The sequence below is a fragment of the Cervus elaphus genome, chromosome X, assembly GCF_910594005.1.
Source record: "Cervus elaphus chromosome X, mCerEla1.1, whole genome shotgun sequence".
Classification (NCBI taxonomy): domain Eukaryota; kingdom Metazoa; phylum Chordata; class Mammalia; order Artiodactyla; family Cervidae; genus Cervus; species Cervus elaphus.
Genome location: NC_057848.1, coordinates 50,635,734 through 50,649,568, shown reverse-complemented (window position 1 = coordinate 50,649,568; position 13,835 = coordinate 50,635,734). Strand labels below are relative to the sequence as shown.

The 13,835-nt window shown below is 49.6% G+C and overlaps 3 pseudogenes; all 3 read right to left on the bottom strand.

Moving 5' to 3' along the window:
• Window positions 1–1,508: 1,508 nt before the first annotated feature.
• Window positions 1,509–3,813, bottom strand: LOC122690293 (annotated as a pseudogene).
• Window positions 3,814–5,498: 1,685 nt separating this feature from the next.
• On the bottom strand, window positions 5,499–7,116 carry LOC122690292 (annotated as a pseudogene).
• An 8-nt stretch (window positions 7,117–7,124) lies between these two features.
• On the bottom strand, window positions 7,125–11,107 carry LOC122690291 (annotated as a pseudogene).
• Window positions 11,108–13,835: the final 2,728 nt, after the last annotated feature.

The window sequence follows — 13,835 nt, the reverse complement described above, 5'->3', positions numbered from 1 at the left end:
CACAGTCTCACCCTCTTGGAATTGAGCCTTCGTGTCCTGCTTTGATGCTGTGGATGAGAGATTGGCTACTGCCACTGCCGCCTCCTCCCTCCAGCCCTGACTACTGCCACCAACTCTCTACCCCACCCAGCTGTGCGTCAGACTTGCCCTCAGGCATCGCCAACTCTATGTCCTGGTGCCATGTACCTGCGTCCGCAGACGGCCCAGCAACCGGACTTCAGTGCTTTTTTTTTTTTTAATTTTTATTTATTTAACTTTTTCTATCATACATTGATATGAATCAGCCATAGATTTCAATGTATTCCCCATCCCGATCCCCCCTCCCACCTCCCTCTCCACCCGATTCCTCTGGGTCTTCCCAGTGCACCAGGCCCGAGCACTTGTCTCATGCATCCCACCTGGGCTGGTGATCTGTTTCACCATAGATAATATACATGCTGTTCTTTTGAAATATCCCACCCTCACATTCTCCCACAGAGTTCAAAAGTCTGTTCTGTATTTCTGTGTCTCTTTTTCTGTTTTGCATATAGGGTTATCATTACGATCTTTCTAAATTCCATATATATGTGTTAGTATGCTGTAATGTTCTTTATCTTTCTGGCTTACTTCAGTCTGTATAAGGGGCTCCAGTTTCATCCATCTCATTAGGACTGATTCAAATGAATTCTTTTTAACGGCTGAGTAATATTCCATGGTGTATATGTACCACAGCTTCCTTATCCATTCATCTGCTGATGGGCATCTAGGTTGCTTCCATGTCCTGGCTATTATAAACAGTGCTGCGATGAACATTGGGGTGCATGTGTCTCTTTCAGATCTGGTTTCCTCAGTGTGTATGCCCAGAAGTGGGATTGCTGGGTCATATGGCAGTTCTATTTCCAGTTTTTTAAGAAATCTCCACACTGTTTTCCATAGCGGCTGTACTAGTTTGCATTGCCACCAACAGTGTAAGAGGGTTCCCTTTTCTCCACACCCTCTCCAGCATTTATTGCTTGTAGACTTTTGGATAGCAGCCATCCTGACTGGCGTGTAATGGTACCTCATTGTGGTTTTGATTTGCATTTCTCTAATAATGAGAGATGTTGAGCATCTTTTCATGTGATTGTTAGGCATCTGTATGTCTTCTTTGGAGAAATGCCTGTTCAGTGCCTTTTTGAGGAGCTAAATATTTAACTGGAGACAAGAAGGTGACCGAGACGATTAATTTGGCCTTCCAAGACTCAGACCATAAAAAATCTGACCGCAGTGCTTCAGGAGCTACTGGACACACGGGTTTGATCGCTAGGTCAGGAAGATCCACTGGAGAATGACATGGTAACCCACTCCCAGGTTCATGCCTGGATAATTCCAGGGACAGTGCAGGCTGATGGGCTAGAGTCCATGGGGAAGCAAGAGTCGCATGAGACTGTCGCGATCTGGAAGACATGCACTAGCACGGAATCCACATTCTCCTTGACAGGAAGATGAGAGAGCTTGTTTGGGCCGGGTAATTAAGTTTTAGTCATCACCTAGCCACCGTTTGAGTTGTCGGGGATCATGACTTTGACGGCAATCCTGCTCATGACTGTGTCCTCGTGTTCAATGGTTGGATCTACGCGAGACCGTCTCTTGGGAGGAGGCTGAGGTGACTCACGGGGGCAGCCACCATCTCCACTTTCAGGGGAGTTCTAAGTTTGCTCTTTTTCGTGTTCACTTCAATGTTTCTCTGTTGCATTGCACCAGGATTCTTGCCAGGGTCTTCGCCTCGCATGCGTCTTCCCCTCTGCATGCCGTTGCTGACTGGCTGTTTGAAGTGCTTGCTTTGCAGATTGGCATCCACATGATTCAGGACTCTGCTTTCTGGAATCCAGTCCAAGCACTGTAATGTACGAAGCATGGCACTGGCTTATCTTCGATGGCAACTTTTAGCTGCTTCAATTCCTAATGTAGGAGCTCCACGAGCAAGGCACTGTCTCACCCACCTGGAATTGAGGCTTCGGGTTCTGCTTTGTTGCTGAGGATGAGAGATTGGCTACTGCCACTGCCGCTTCCTCCCTCCAGCCCTGAATACTGCCACCAACTCTCTACCCCACCCAGCTGTGCGTCAGACTTGCCCTCAGGCATCGCCAACTCTATGTCCTGGTGACATGTACCTGCGTCCAAGATGGCCCGGGAACCGGACTTCAGTGCTTTTTTGAGGAGCTAAATATTTAACTGGAGGCAAGAAGGTGACCGAGACGATTAATTTGGCCTTCCAAGACTCAGACCATGAAAAATCTGACCGCAGTGCTTCAGGAGCTACTGGACACACAGGTTTGATCCCTAGGTCAGGAAGATCCGCTGGAGAATGACATGGTAACCCACTCCCGGGTTCATGCCTGGATAATTCCAGGGACAGTGCAGGCTGGTGGGCTACAGTCCTTGGGGAAGCAAGAGTCGCATGAGACTGTCGCGATCTGGAAGACACGCTCTTGCTCGGAATCCACATTCTTCTTGACAGGAAGATGAGAGAGCTTGTTTGGGCCGGGCAATTAAGTTTTAGTCATCACCTAGCCACCGTTTGAGTTGTCGGGGATCGTGACTTTGACGGCAATCCTGCTCATGAGTGTGTCCTCGTTTTCAACAGTAGGATCTATGCGAGACCATCTCTTGGGAGGAGGCTGAGGTGACTCACGGGGGCAGCCACCATCTCCACTTCCAGGGGAGTTCTAAGTTTGCTCTTTTTTGTGTTCACTTCAATGTTTCTCTGTTGCATTGCACCAGGCTTCTTGCCAGGGGCCACCCCTTGCATGCATCTCCCCCTCTGCATGCCTCTGCTGACTGGCTCTTTGAAGTTCTCTCTGCTTCTGCAAATTGGTATCCATATGCTTGAGGACTCTGCTTTCTGGAATCGAGTCCAAGCACTGTAATGTATGAAGTATGGCACTTGCTTATCTTCGATGGCAACTTCTGGCTACTTCGTTTCTTAAAGAAGGAGCTCCACAAGCACGGCACTTTCTCACGCTCCTGGAATTGAGGCTTCGTATCCTGCTTTGATGCTGTGGATGAGAGACTGGCTACTGCCACTGCCGCCTCCTCCCACCAGCCCTGACTACTGCCACCAACTCTCTACCCCACCCAGCTTGCGTCAGACTTGCCCTCAGGCATCGGCAACTCTATGTCCTGGTGCCATGTACCTGCGTCTGCAGCCAGCCCAGCAACCGGACCTCAATGCTTTTTTGAGGAGCTAAATATTTAACTGGAGGCCAGAAGGTGACCGAGACGATTAATTTGGCCTTCCAAGACTCAGACCATAAAAAATCTGACCGCAGTGCTTCAGGAGCTACTGGACACACAGGTTTGATCCCTAGGTCAGGAAGATCCGCTGGAGAATGACATGGTAACCCACTCCTGTGTTCATGCCTGGATAATTCAAGGGACAGTGGAGACTGGTGGGCTACAGTCGATGGGGAAGCAAGAGTCCCATGAGACTGTCGCGATCTGGAAGACACGCACTAGCGCGGAATCCACAGTCTTCTTGACAGGAAGATGAGAGAGCTTGTTTGGGCCGGGCAATTAAGTTTTAGTCATCACCTAGCCACCGTTTGTGTTGTCGGGGATCGAGACTTTGACTGCAAATCCTGCTCATGACTGTGTCCTCGTTTTCAATAGTTGGATCTACCCGAGACCATCTCTTGGGAGGAGGCTGAGGTGACTCACGGGGGCAGCCACCATCTCCACTTCCAAGGGAGTTCTAAGTTTGCTCTTTTTCATGTTCACTTCAATGTTTCTCTGTTGCATTGCACCAGGATTCTTGCCAGGGGCTTCGCCTTGCATGCGTCTTCCCCTCTGCATGCCGATACTGACTGGCTGTTTGAATTACTTGCTTTGCAGATTGGCATCCACATGATTCAGGACTCTGCTTTCTGGAATCCAATAACGCACTTTAATGTACGAAGCGAGGCACTTGCTTATCTTCGATGGCAACTTCTAGCTACTTCGTTTCCTAAAGTAGGAGCTCCACAAGCACGGCACAGTCTCACCCTCTTGGAATTGAGCCTTCGTGTCCTGCTTTGATGCTGTGGATGAGAGATTGGCTACTGCCACTGCCGCCTCCTCCCTCCAGCCCTGACTACTGCCACCAACTCTCTACCCCACCCAGCTGTGCGTCAGACTTGCCCTCAGGCATCGCCAACTCTATGTCCTGGTGCCATGTACCTGCGTCCGCAGACGGCCCAGCAACCGGACTTCAGTGCTTTTTTTTTTTTAAATTTTTATTTATTTAACTTTTTCTATCATACATTGATATGAATCAGCCATAGATTTCAATGTATTCCCCATCCCGATCCCCCCTCCCACCTCCCTCTCCACCCGATTCCTCTGGGTCTTCCCAGTGCACCAGGCCCGAGCACTTGTCTCATGCATCCCACCTGGGCTGGTGATCTGTTTCACCATAGATAATATACATGCTGTTCTTTTGAAATATCCCACCCTCACATTCTCCCACAGAGTTCAAAAGTCTGTTCTGTATTTCTGTGTCTCTTTTTCTGTTTTGCATATAGGGTTATCATTACGATCTTTCTAAATTCCATATATATGTGTTAGTATGCTGTAATGTTCTTTATCTTTCTGGCTTACTTCAGTCTGTATAAGGGGCTCCAGTTTCATCCATCTCATTAGGACTGATTCAAATGAATTCTTTTTAACGGCTGAGTAATATTCCATGGTGTATATGTACCACAGCTTCCTTATCCATTCATCTGCTGATGGGCATCTAGGTTGCTTCCATGTCCTGGCTATTATAAACAGTGCTGCGATGAACATTGGGGTGCATGTGTCTCTTTCAGATCTGGTTTCCTCAGTGTGTATGCCCAGAAGTGGGATTGCTGGGTCATATGGCAGTTCTATTTCCAGTTTTTTAAGAAATCTCCACACTGTTTTCCATAGCGGCTGTACTAGTTTGCATTGCCACCAACAGTGTAAGAGGGTTCCCTTTTCTCCACACCCTCTCCAGCATTTATTGCTTGTAGACTTTTGGATAGCAGCCATCCTGACTGGCGTGTAATGGTACCTCATTGTGGTTTTGATTTGCATTTCTCTAATAATGAGAGATGTTGAGCATCTTTTCATGTGATTGTTAGGCATCTGTATGTCTTCTTTGGAGAAATGCCTGTTCAGTGCCTTTTTGAGGAGCTAAATATTTAACTGGAGACAAGAAGGTGACCGAGACGATTAATTTGGCCTTCCAAGACTCAGACCATAAAAAATCTGACCGCAGTGCTTCAGGAGCTACTGGACACACGGGTTTGATCGCTAGGTCAGGAAGATCCACTGGAGAATGACATGGTAACCCACTCCCGGGTTCATGCCTGGATAATTCCAGGGACAGTGCAGGCTGATGGGCTAGAGTCCATGGGGAAGCAAGAGTCGCATGAGACTGTCGCGATCTGGAAGACATGCACTAGCACGGAATCCACATTCTCCTTGACAGGAAGATGAGAGAGCTTGTTTGGGCCGGGTAATTAAGTTTTAGTCATCACCTAGCCACCGTTTGAGTTGTCGGGGATCATGACTTTGACGGCAATCCTGCTCATGACTGTGTCCTCGTGTTCAATGGTTGGATCTACCCGAGACCGTCTCTTGGGAGGAGGCTGAGGTGACTCACGGGGGCAGCCACCATCTCCACTTTCAGGGGAGTTCTAAGTTTGCTCTTTTTCGTGTTCACTTCAATGTTTCTCTGTTGCATTGCACCAGGATTCTTGCCAGGGTCTTCGCCTCGCATGCGTCTTCCCCTCTGCATGCCGTTGCTGACTGGCTGTTTGAAGTGCTTGCTTTGCAGATTGGCATCCACATGATTCAGGACTCTGCTTTCTGGAATCCAGTCCAAGCACTGTAATGTACGAAGCATGGCACTGGCTTATCTTCGATGGCAACTTTTAGCTACTTCGATTCCTAATGTAGGAGCTCCACGAGCACGGCACTGTCTCACCCACCTGGAATTGAGGCTTCGGGTTCTGCTTTGTTGCTGAGGATGAGAGATTGGCTACTGCCACTGCCGCCTCCTCCCTCCAGCCCTGAATACTGCCACCAACTCTCTACCCCACCCAGCTGTGCGTCAGACTTGCCCTCAGGCATCGCCAACTGTATGTCCTGGTGACATGTACCTGCGTCCAAGATGGCCCGGGCACCGGACTTCAGTGCTTTTTTGAGGAGCTAAATATTTAACTGGAGGCAAGAAGGTGACCGAGACAATTAATTTGGCCTTCCAAGACTCAGACCATGAAAAATCTGACCGCAGTGCTTCAGGAGCTACTGGACACACAGGTTTGATCCCTAGGTCAGGAAGATCCGCTGGAGAATGACATGGTATCCCACTCCCGGGTTCATGCCTGGATAATTCCAGGGACAGTGCAGGCTGGTGGGCTACAGGCCTTGGGGAAGCAAGAGTCGCATGAGACTGTCGCGATCTGGAAGACACGCTCTTGCTCGGAATCCACATTCTTCTTGACAGGAAGATGAGAGAGCTTGTTTGGGCCGGGCAATTAAGTTTTAGTCATCACCTAGCCACCGTTTGAGTTGTCGGGGATCGTGACTTTGACGGCAATCCTGCTCATGAGTGTGTCCTCGTTTTCAACAGTAGGATCTATGCGAGACCATCTCTTGGGAGGAGGCTGAGGTGACTCACGGGGGCAGCCACCATCTCCACTTCCAGGGGAGTTCTAAGTTTGCTCTTTTTTGTGTTCACTTCAATGTTTCTCTGTTGCATTGCACCAGTCTTCTTGCCAGGGGCCACCCCTTGCATGCATCTCCCCCTCTGCATGCCTCTGCTGACTGGCTCTTTGAAGTTCTCTCTGCTTCTGCAAATTGGTATCCATATGCTTGAGGACTCTGCTTTCTGGAATCGAGTCCAAGCACTGTAATGTATGAAGTATGGCACTTGCTTATCTTCGATGGCAACTTCTGGCTACTTCGTTTCTTAAAGAAGGAGCTCCACAAGCACGGCACTTTCTCACGCTCCTGGAATTGAGGCTTCGTATCCTGCTTCGATGCTGTGGATGAGAGATTGGCTACTGCCACTGCCGCCTCCTCCCACCAGCCCTGACTACTGCCACCAACTCTCTACCCCACCCAGCTTGCGTCAGACTTGCCCTCAGGCATCGCCAACTCTATGTCCTGGTGCCATGTACTTGGGTCTGCAGCCGGCCCAGCAACCGGACCTCAATGCTTTTTTGAGGAGCTAAATATTTAACTGGAGGCCAGAAGATGACCGAGACAATTAATTTGGCCTTCCAAGACTCAGACCATAAAAAATCTGACCGCACTGCTTCAGGAGCTACTGGACACACAGGTTTGATCCCTAGGTCAGGAAGATCCGCTGGAGAATGACATGGTAACCCACTCCTGTGTTCATGCCTGGATAATTCAAGGGACAGTGGAGACTGGTGGGCTACAGTCGATGGGGAAGCAAGAGTCCCATGAGACTGTCGCGATCTGGAAGACACGCACTAGCACGGAATCCACAGTCTTCTTGACAGGAAGATGAGAGAGCTTGTTTGGGCCGGGCAATTAAGTTTTAGTCATCACCTAGCCACCGTTTGTGTTGTCGGGGATCGAGACTTTGACTGCAAATCCTGCTCATGACTGTGTCCTCGTTTTCAATAGTTGGATCTACCCGAGACCATCTCTTGGGAGGAGGCTGAGGTGACTCACGGGGGCAGCCACCATCTCCACTTCCAGGGGAGTTCTAAGTTTGCTCTTTTTCATGTTCACTTCAATGTTTCTCTGTTGCATTGCACCAGGATTCTTGCCAGGGGCTTCGCCTTGCATGCGTCTTCCCCTCTGCATGCCGATACTGACTGGCTGTTTGAATTACTTGCTTTGCAGATTGGCATCCACATGATTCAGGACTCTGCTTTCTGGAATCCAATAACGCACTTTAATGTACGAAGCGAGGCACTTGCTTATCTTCGATGGCAACTTCTAGCTACTTCGTTTCCTAAAGTAGGAGCTCCACAAGCACGGCACAGTCTCACCCTCTTGGAATTGAGCCTTCGTGTCCTGCTTTGATGCTGTGGATGAGAGATTGGCTACTGCCACTGCCGCCTCCTCCCTCCAGCCCTGACTACTGCCACCAACTCTCTACCCCACCCAGCTGTGCGTCAGACTTGCCCTCAGGCATCGCCAACTCTATGTCCTGGTGCCATGTACCTGCGTCCGCAGACGGCCCAGCAACCGGACTTCAGTGCTTTTTTTTTTTTTTAATTTTTATTTATTTAACTTTTTCTATCATACATTGATATGAATCAGCCATAGATTTCAATGTATTCCCCATCCCGATCCCCCCTCCCACCTCCCTCTCCACCCGATTCCTCTGGGTCTTCCCAGTGCACCAGGCCCGAGCACTTGTCTCATGCATCCCACCTGGGCTGGTGATCTGTTTCACCATAGATAATATACATGCTGTTCTTTTGAAATATCCCACCCTCACATTCTCCCACAGAGTTCAAAAGTCTGTTCTGTATTTCTGTGTCTCTTTTTCTGTTTTGCATATAGGGTTATCATTACGATCTTTCTAAATTCCATATATATGTGTTAGTATGCTGTAATGTTCTTTATCTTTCTGGCTTACTTCAGTCTGTATAAGGGGCTCCAGTTTCATCCATCTCATTAGGACTGATTCAAATGAATTCTTTTTAACGGCTGAGTAATATTCCATGGTGTATATGTACCACAGCTTCCTTATCCATTCATCTGCTGATGGGCATCTAGGTTGCTTCCATGTCCTGGCTATTATAAACAGTGCTGCGATGAACATTGGGGTGCATGTGTCTCTTTCAGATCTGGTTTCCTCAGTGTGTATGCCCAGAAGTGGGATTGCTGGGTCATATGGCAGTTCTATTTCCAGTTTTTTAAGAAATCTCCACACTGTTTTCCATAGCGGCTGTACTAGTTTGCATTGCCACCAACAGTGTAAGAGGGTTCCCTTTTCTCCACACCCTCTCCAGCATTTATTGCTTGTAGACTTTTGGATAGCAGCCATCCTGACTGGCGTGTAATGGTACCTCATTGTGGTTTTGATTTGCATTTCTCTAATAATGAGAGATGTTGAGCATCTTTTCATGTGATTGTTAGGCATCTGTATGTCTTCTTTGGAGAAATGCCTGTTCAGTGCCTTTTTGAGGAGCTAAATATTTAACTGGAGACAAGAAGGTGACCGAGACGATTAATTTGGCCTTCCAAGACTCAGACCATAAAAAATCTGACCGCAGTGCTTCAGGAGCTACTGGACACACGGGTTTGATCGCTAGGTCAGGAAGATCCACTGGAGAATGACATGGTAACCCACTCCCGGGTTCATGCCTGGATAATTCCAGGGACAGTGCAGGCTGATGGGCTAGAGTCCATGGGGAAGCAAGAGTCGCATGAGACTGTCGCAATCTGGAAGACATGCACTAGCACGGAATCCACATTCTCCTTGACAGGAAGATGAGAGAGCTTGTTTGGGCCGGGTAATTAAGTTTTAGTCGTCACCTAGCCACCGTTTGAGTTGTCGGGGATCATGACTTTGACGGCAATCCTGCTCATGACTGTGTCCTCGTGTTCAATGGTTGGATCTACCCGAGACCGTCTCTTGGGAGGAGGCTGAGGTGACTCACGGGGGCAGCCACCATCTCCACTTTCAGGGGAGTTCTAAGTTTGCTCTTTTTCGTGTTCACTTCAATGTTTCTCTGTTGCATTGCACCAGGATTCTTGCCAGGGTCTTCGCCTCGCATGCGTCTTCCCCTCTGCATGCCGTTGCTGACTGGCTGTTTGAAGTGCTTGCTTTGCAGATTGGCATCCACATGATTCAGGACTCTGCTTTCTGGAATCCAGTCCAAGCACTGTAATGTACGAAGCATGGCACTGGCTTATCTTTGATGGCAACTTTTAGCTACTTCGATTCCTAATGTAGGAGCTCCACGAGCACGGCACTGTCTCACCCACCTGGAATTGAGGCTTCGGGTTCTGCTTTGTTGCTGAGGATGAGAGATTGGCTACTGCCACTGCCGCCTCCTCCCTCCAGCCCTGAATACTGCCACCAACTCTCTACCCCACCCAGCTGTGCGTCAGACTTGCCCTCAGGCATCGCCAACTGTATGTCCTGGTGACATGTACCTGCATCCAAGATGGCCCGGGAACCGGACTTCAGTGCTTTTTTGAGGAGCTCAATATTTAACTGGAGGCAAGAAGGTGACTGAGACGATTAATTTGGCCTTCCAAGACTCAGACCATGAAAAATCTGACCGCAGTGCTTCAGGAGCTACTGGACACACAGGTTTGATCCCTAGGTCAGGAAGATCCGCTGGAGAATGACATGGTATCCCACTCCCGGGTTCATGCCTGGATAATTCCAGGGACAGTGCAGGCTGGTGGGCTACAGTCCTTGGGGAAGCAAGAGTCGCATGAGACTGTCGCGATCTGGAAGACACGCACTTGCTCGGAATCCACATTCTTCTTGACAGGAAGATGAGAGAGCTTGTTTGGGCCGGGCAATTAAGTTTTAGTCATCACCTAGCCACCGTTTGAGTTGTCGGGGATCGTGACTTTGACGGCAATCCTGCTCATGAGTGTGTCCTCGTTTTCAACAGTAGGATCTATGCGAGACCATCTCTTGGGAGGAGGCTGAGGTGACTCACGGGGGCAGCCACCATCTCCACTTCCAGGGGAGTTCTAACTTTGCTCTTTTTTGTGTTCACTTCAATGTTTCTCTGTTGCATTGCACCAGGCTTCTTGCCAGGGGCCACCCCTTGCATGCATCTCCCCCTCTGCATGCCTCTGCTGACTGGCTCTTTGAAGTTCTCTCTGCTTCTGCAAATTGGTATCCATATGCTTGAGGACTCTGCTTTCTGGAATCGAGTCCAAGCACTGTAATGTATGAAGTATGGCACTTGCTTATCTTCGATGGCAACTTCTGGCTACTTCGTTTCTTAAAGAAGGAGCTCCACAAGCACGGCACTTTCTCACGCTCCTGGAATTGAGGCTTCGTATCCTGCTTCGATGCTGTGGATGAGAGATTGGCTACTGCCACTGCCGCCTCCTCCCACGAGCCCTGACTACTGCCACCAACTCTCTACCCCACCCAGCTTGCGTCAGACTTGCCCTCAGGCATCGCCAACTCTATGTCCTGGTGCCATGTACCTGCGTCTGCAGCCGGCCCAGCAACCGGACCTCAATGCTTTTTTGAGGAGCTAAATATTTAACTGGAGGCCAGAAGGTGACCGAGACGATTAATTTGGCCTTCCAAGACTCAGACCATAAAAAATCTGACCGCACTGCTTCAGGAGCTACTGGACACACAGGTTTGATCCCTAGGTCAGGAAGATCCGCTGGAGAATGACATGGTAACCCACTCCTGTGTTCATGCCTGGATAATTCAAGGGACAGTGGAGACTGGTGGGCTACAGTCGATGGGGAAGCAAGAGTCCCATGAGACTGTCGCGATCTGGAAGACACGCACTAGCACGGAATCCACATTCTTCTTGACAGGAAGATGAGAGAGCTTGTTTGGGCCGGGCAATTAAGTTTTAGTCATCACCTAGCCACCGTTTGAGTTGTCGGGGATCGAGACTTTGACTGCAAATCCTGCTCATGACTGTGTCCTCGTTTTCAATAGTTGGATCTACCCGAGACCGTCTCTTGGGAGGAGGCTGAGGTGACTCACGGGGGCAGCCACCATCTCCACTTTCAGGGGAGTTCTAAGTTTGCTCTTTTTCGTGTTCACTTCAATGTTTCTCTGTTGCATTGCACCAGGATTCTTGCCAGGGTCTTCGCCTCGCATGCGTCTTCCCCTCTGCATGCCGTTGCTGACTGGCTGTTTGAAGTGCTTGCTTTGCAGATTGGCATCCACATGATTCAGGACTCTGCTTTCTGGAATCCAGTCCAAGCACTGTAATGTACGAAGCATGGCACTGGCTTATCTTCGATGGCAACTTTTAGCTACTTCGATTCCTAATGTAGGAGCTCCACGAGCACGGCACTGTCTCACCCACCTGGAATTGAGGCTTCGGGTTCTGCTTTGTTGCTGAGGATGAGAGATTGGCTACTGCCACTGCCGCCTCCTCCCTCCAGCCCTGAATACTGCCACCAACTCTCTACCCCACCCAGCTGTGCGTCAGACTTGCCCTCAGGCATCGCCAACTGTATGTCCTGGTGACATGTACCTGCGTCCAAGATGGCCCGGGAACCGGACTTCAGTGCTTTTTTGAGGAGCTAAATATTTAACTGGAGGCAAGAAGGTGACCGAGACGATTAATTTGGCCTTCCAAGACTCAGACCATGAAAAATCTGACCGCAGTGCTTCAGGAGCTACTGGACACACAGGTTTGATCCCTAGGTCAGGAAGATCCGCTGGAGAATGACATGGTATCCCACTCCCGGGTTCATGCCTGGATAATTCCAGGGACAGTGCAGGCTGGTGGGCTACAGGCCTTGGGGAAGCAAGAGTCGCATGAGACTGTCGCGATCTGGAAGACACGCTCTTGCTCGGAATCCACATTCTTCTTGACAGGAAGATGAGAGAGCTTGTTTGGGCCGGGCAATTAAGTTTTAGTCATCACCTAGCCACCGTTTGAGTTGTCGGGGATCGTGACTTTGACGGCAATCCTGCTCATGAGTGTGTCCTCGTTTTCAACAGTAGGATCTATGCGAGACCATCTCTTGGGAGGAGGCTGAGGTGACTCACGGGGGCAGCCACCATCTCCACTTCCAGGGGAGTTCTAAGTTTGCTCTTTTTTGTGTTCACTTCAATGTTTCTCTGTTGCATTGCACCAGGCTTCTTGCCAGGGGCCACCCCTTGCATGCATCTCCCCCTCTGCTTGCCTCTGCTGACTGGCTCTTTGAAGTTCTCTCTGCTTCTGCAAATTGGTATCCATATGCTTGAGGACTCTGCTTTCTGGAATCGAGTCCAAGCACTGTAATGTATGAAGTATGGCACTTGCTTATCTTCGATGGCAACTTCTGGCTACTTCGTTTCTTAAAGAAGGAGCTCCACAAGCACGGCACTTTCTCACGCTCCTGGAATTGAGGCTTCGTATCCTGCTTCGATGCTGTGGATGAGAGATTGGCTACTGCCACTGCCGCCTCCTCCCACCAGCCCTGACTACTGCCACCAACTCTCTACCCCACCCAGCTTGCGTCAGACTTGCCCTCAGGCATCGCCAACTCTATGTCCTGGTGCCATGTACTTGGGTCTGCAGCCGGCCCAGCAACCGGACCTCAATGCTTTTTTGAGGAGCTAAATATTTAACTGGAGGCCAGAAGGTGACCGAGACGATTAATTTGGCCTTCCAAGACTCAGACCATAAAAAATCTGACCGCAGTGCTTCAGGAGCTACTGGACACACAGGTTTGATCCCTAGGTCAGGAAGATCCGCTGGAGAATGACATGGTAACCCACTCCTGTGTTCATGCCTGGATAATTCAAGGGACAGTGGAGACTGGTGGGCTACAGTCGATGGGGAAGCAAGAGTCCCATGAGACTGTCGCGATCTGGAAGACACGCACTAGCACGGAATCCACAGTCTTCTTGACAGGAAGATGAGAGAGCTTGTTTGGGCCGGGAAATTAAGTTTTAGTCATCACCTAGCCACCGTTTGTGTTGTCGGGGATCGAGACTTTGACTGCAAATCCTGCTCATGACTGTGTCCTCGTTTTCAATAGTTGGATCTACCCGAGACCATCTCTTGGGAGGAGGCTGAGGTGACTCACGGGGGCAGCCACCATCTCCACTTCCAAGGGAGTTCTAAGTTTGCTCTTTTTCATGTTCACTTCAATGTTTCTCTGTTGCATTGCACCAGGATTCTTGCCAGGGGCTTCGCCTTGCATGCGTCTTCCCCTCT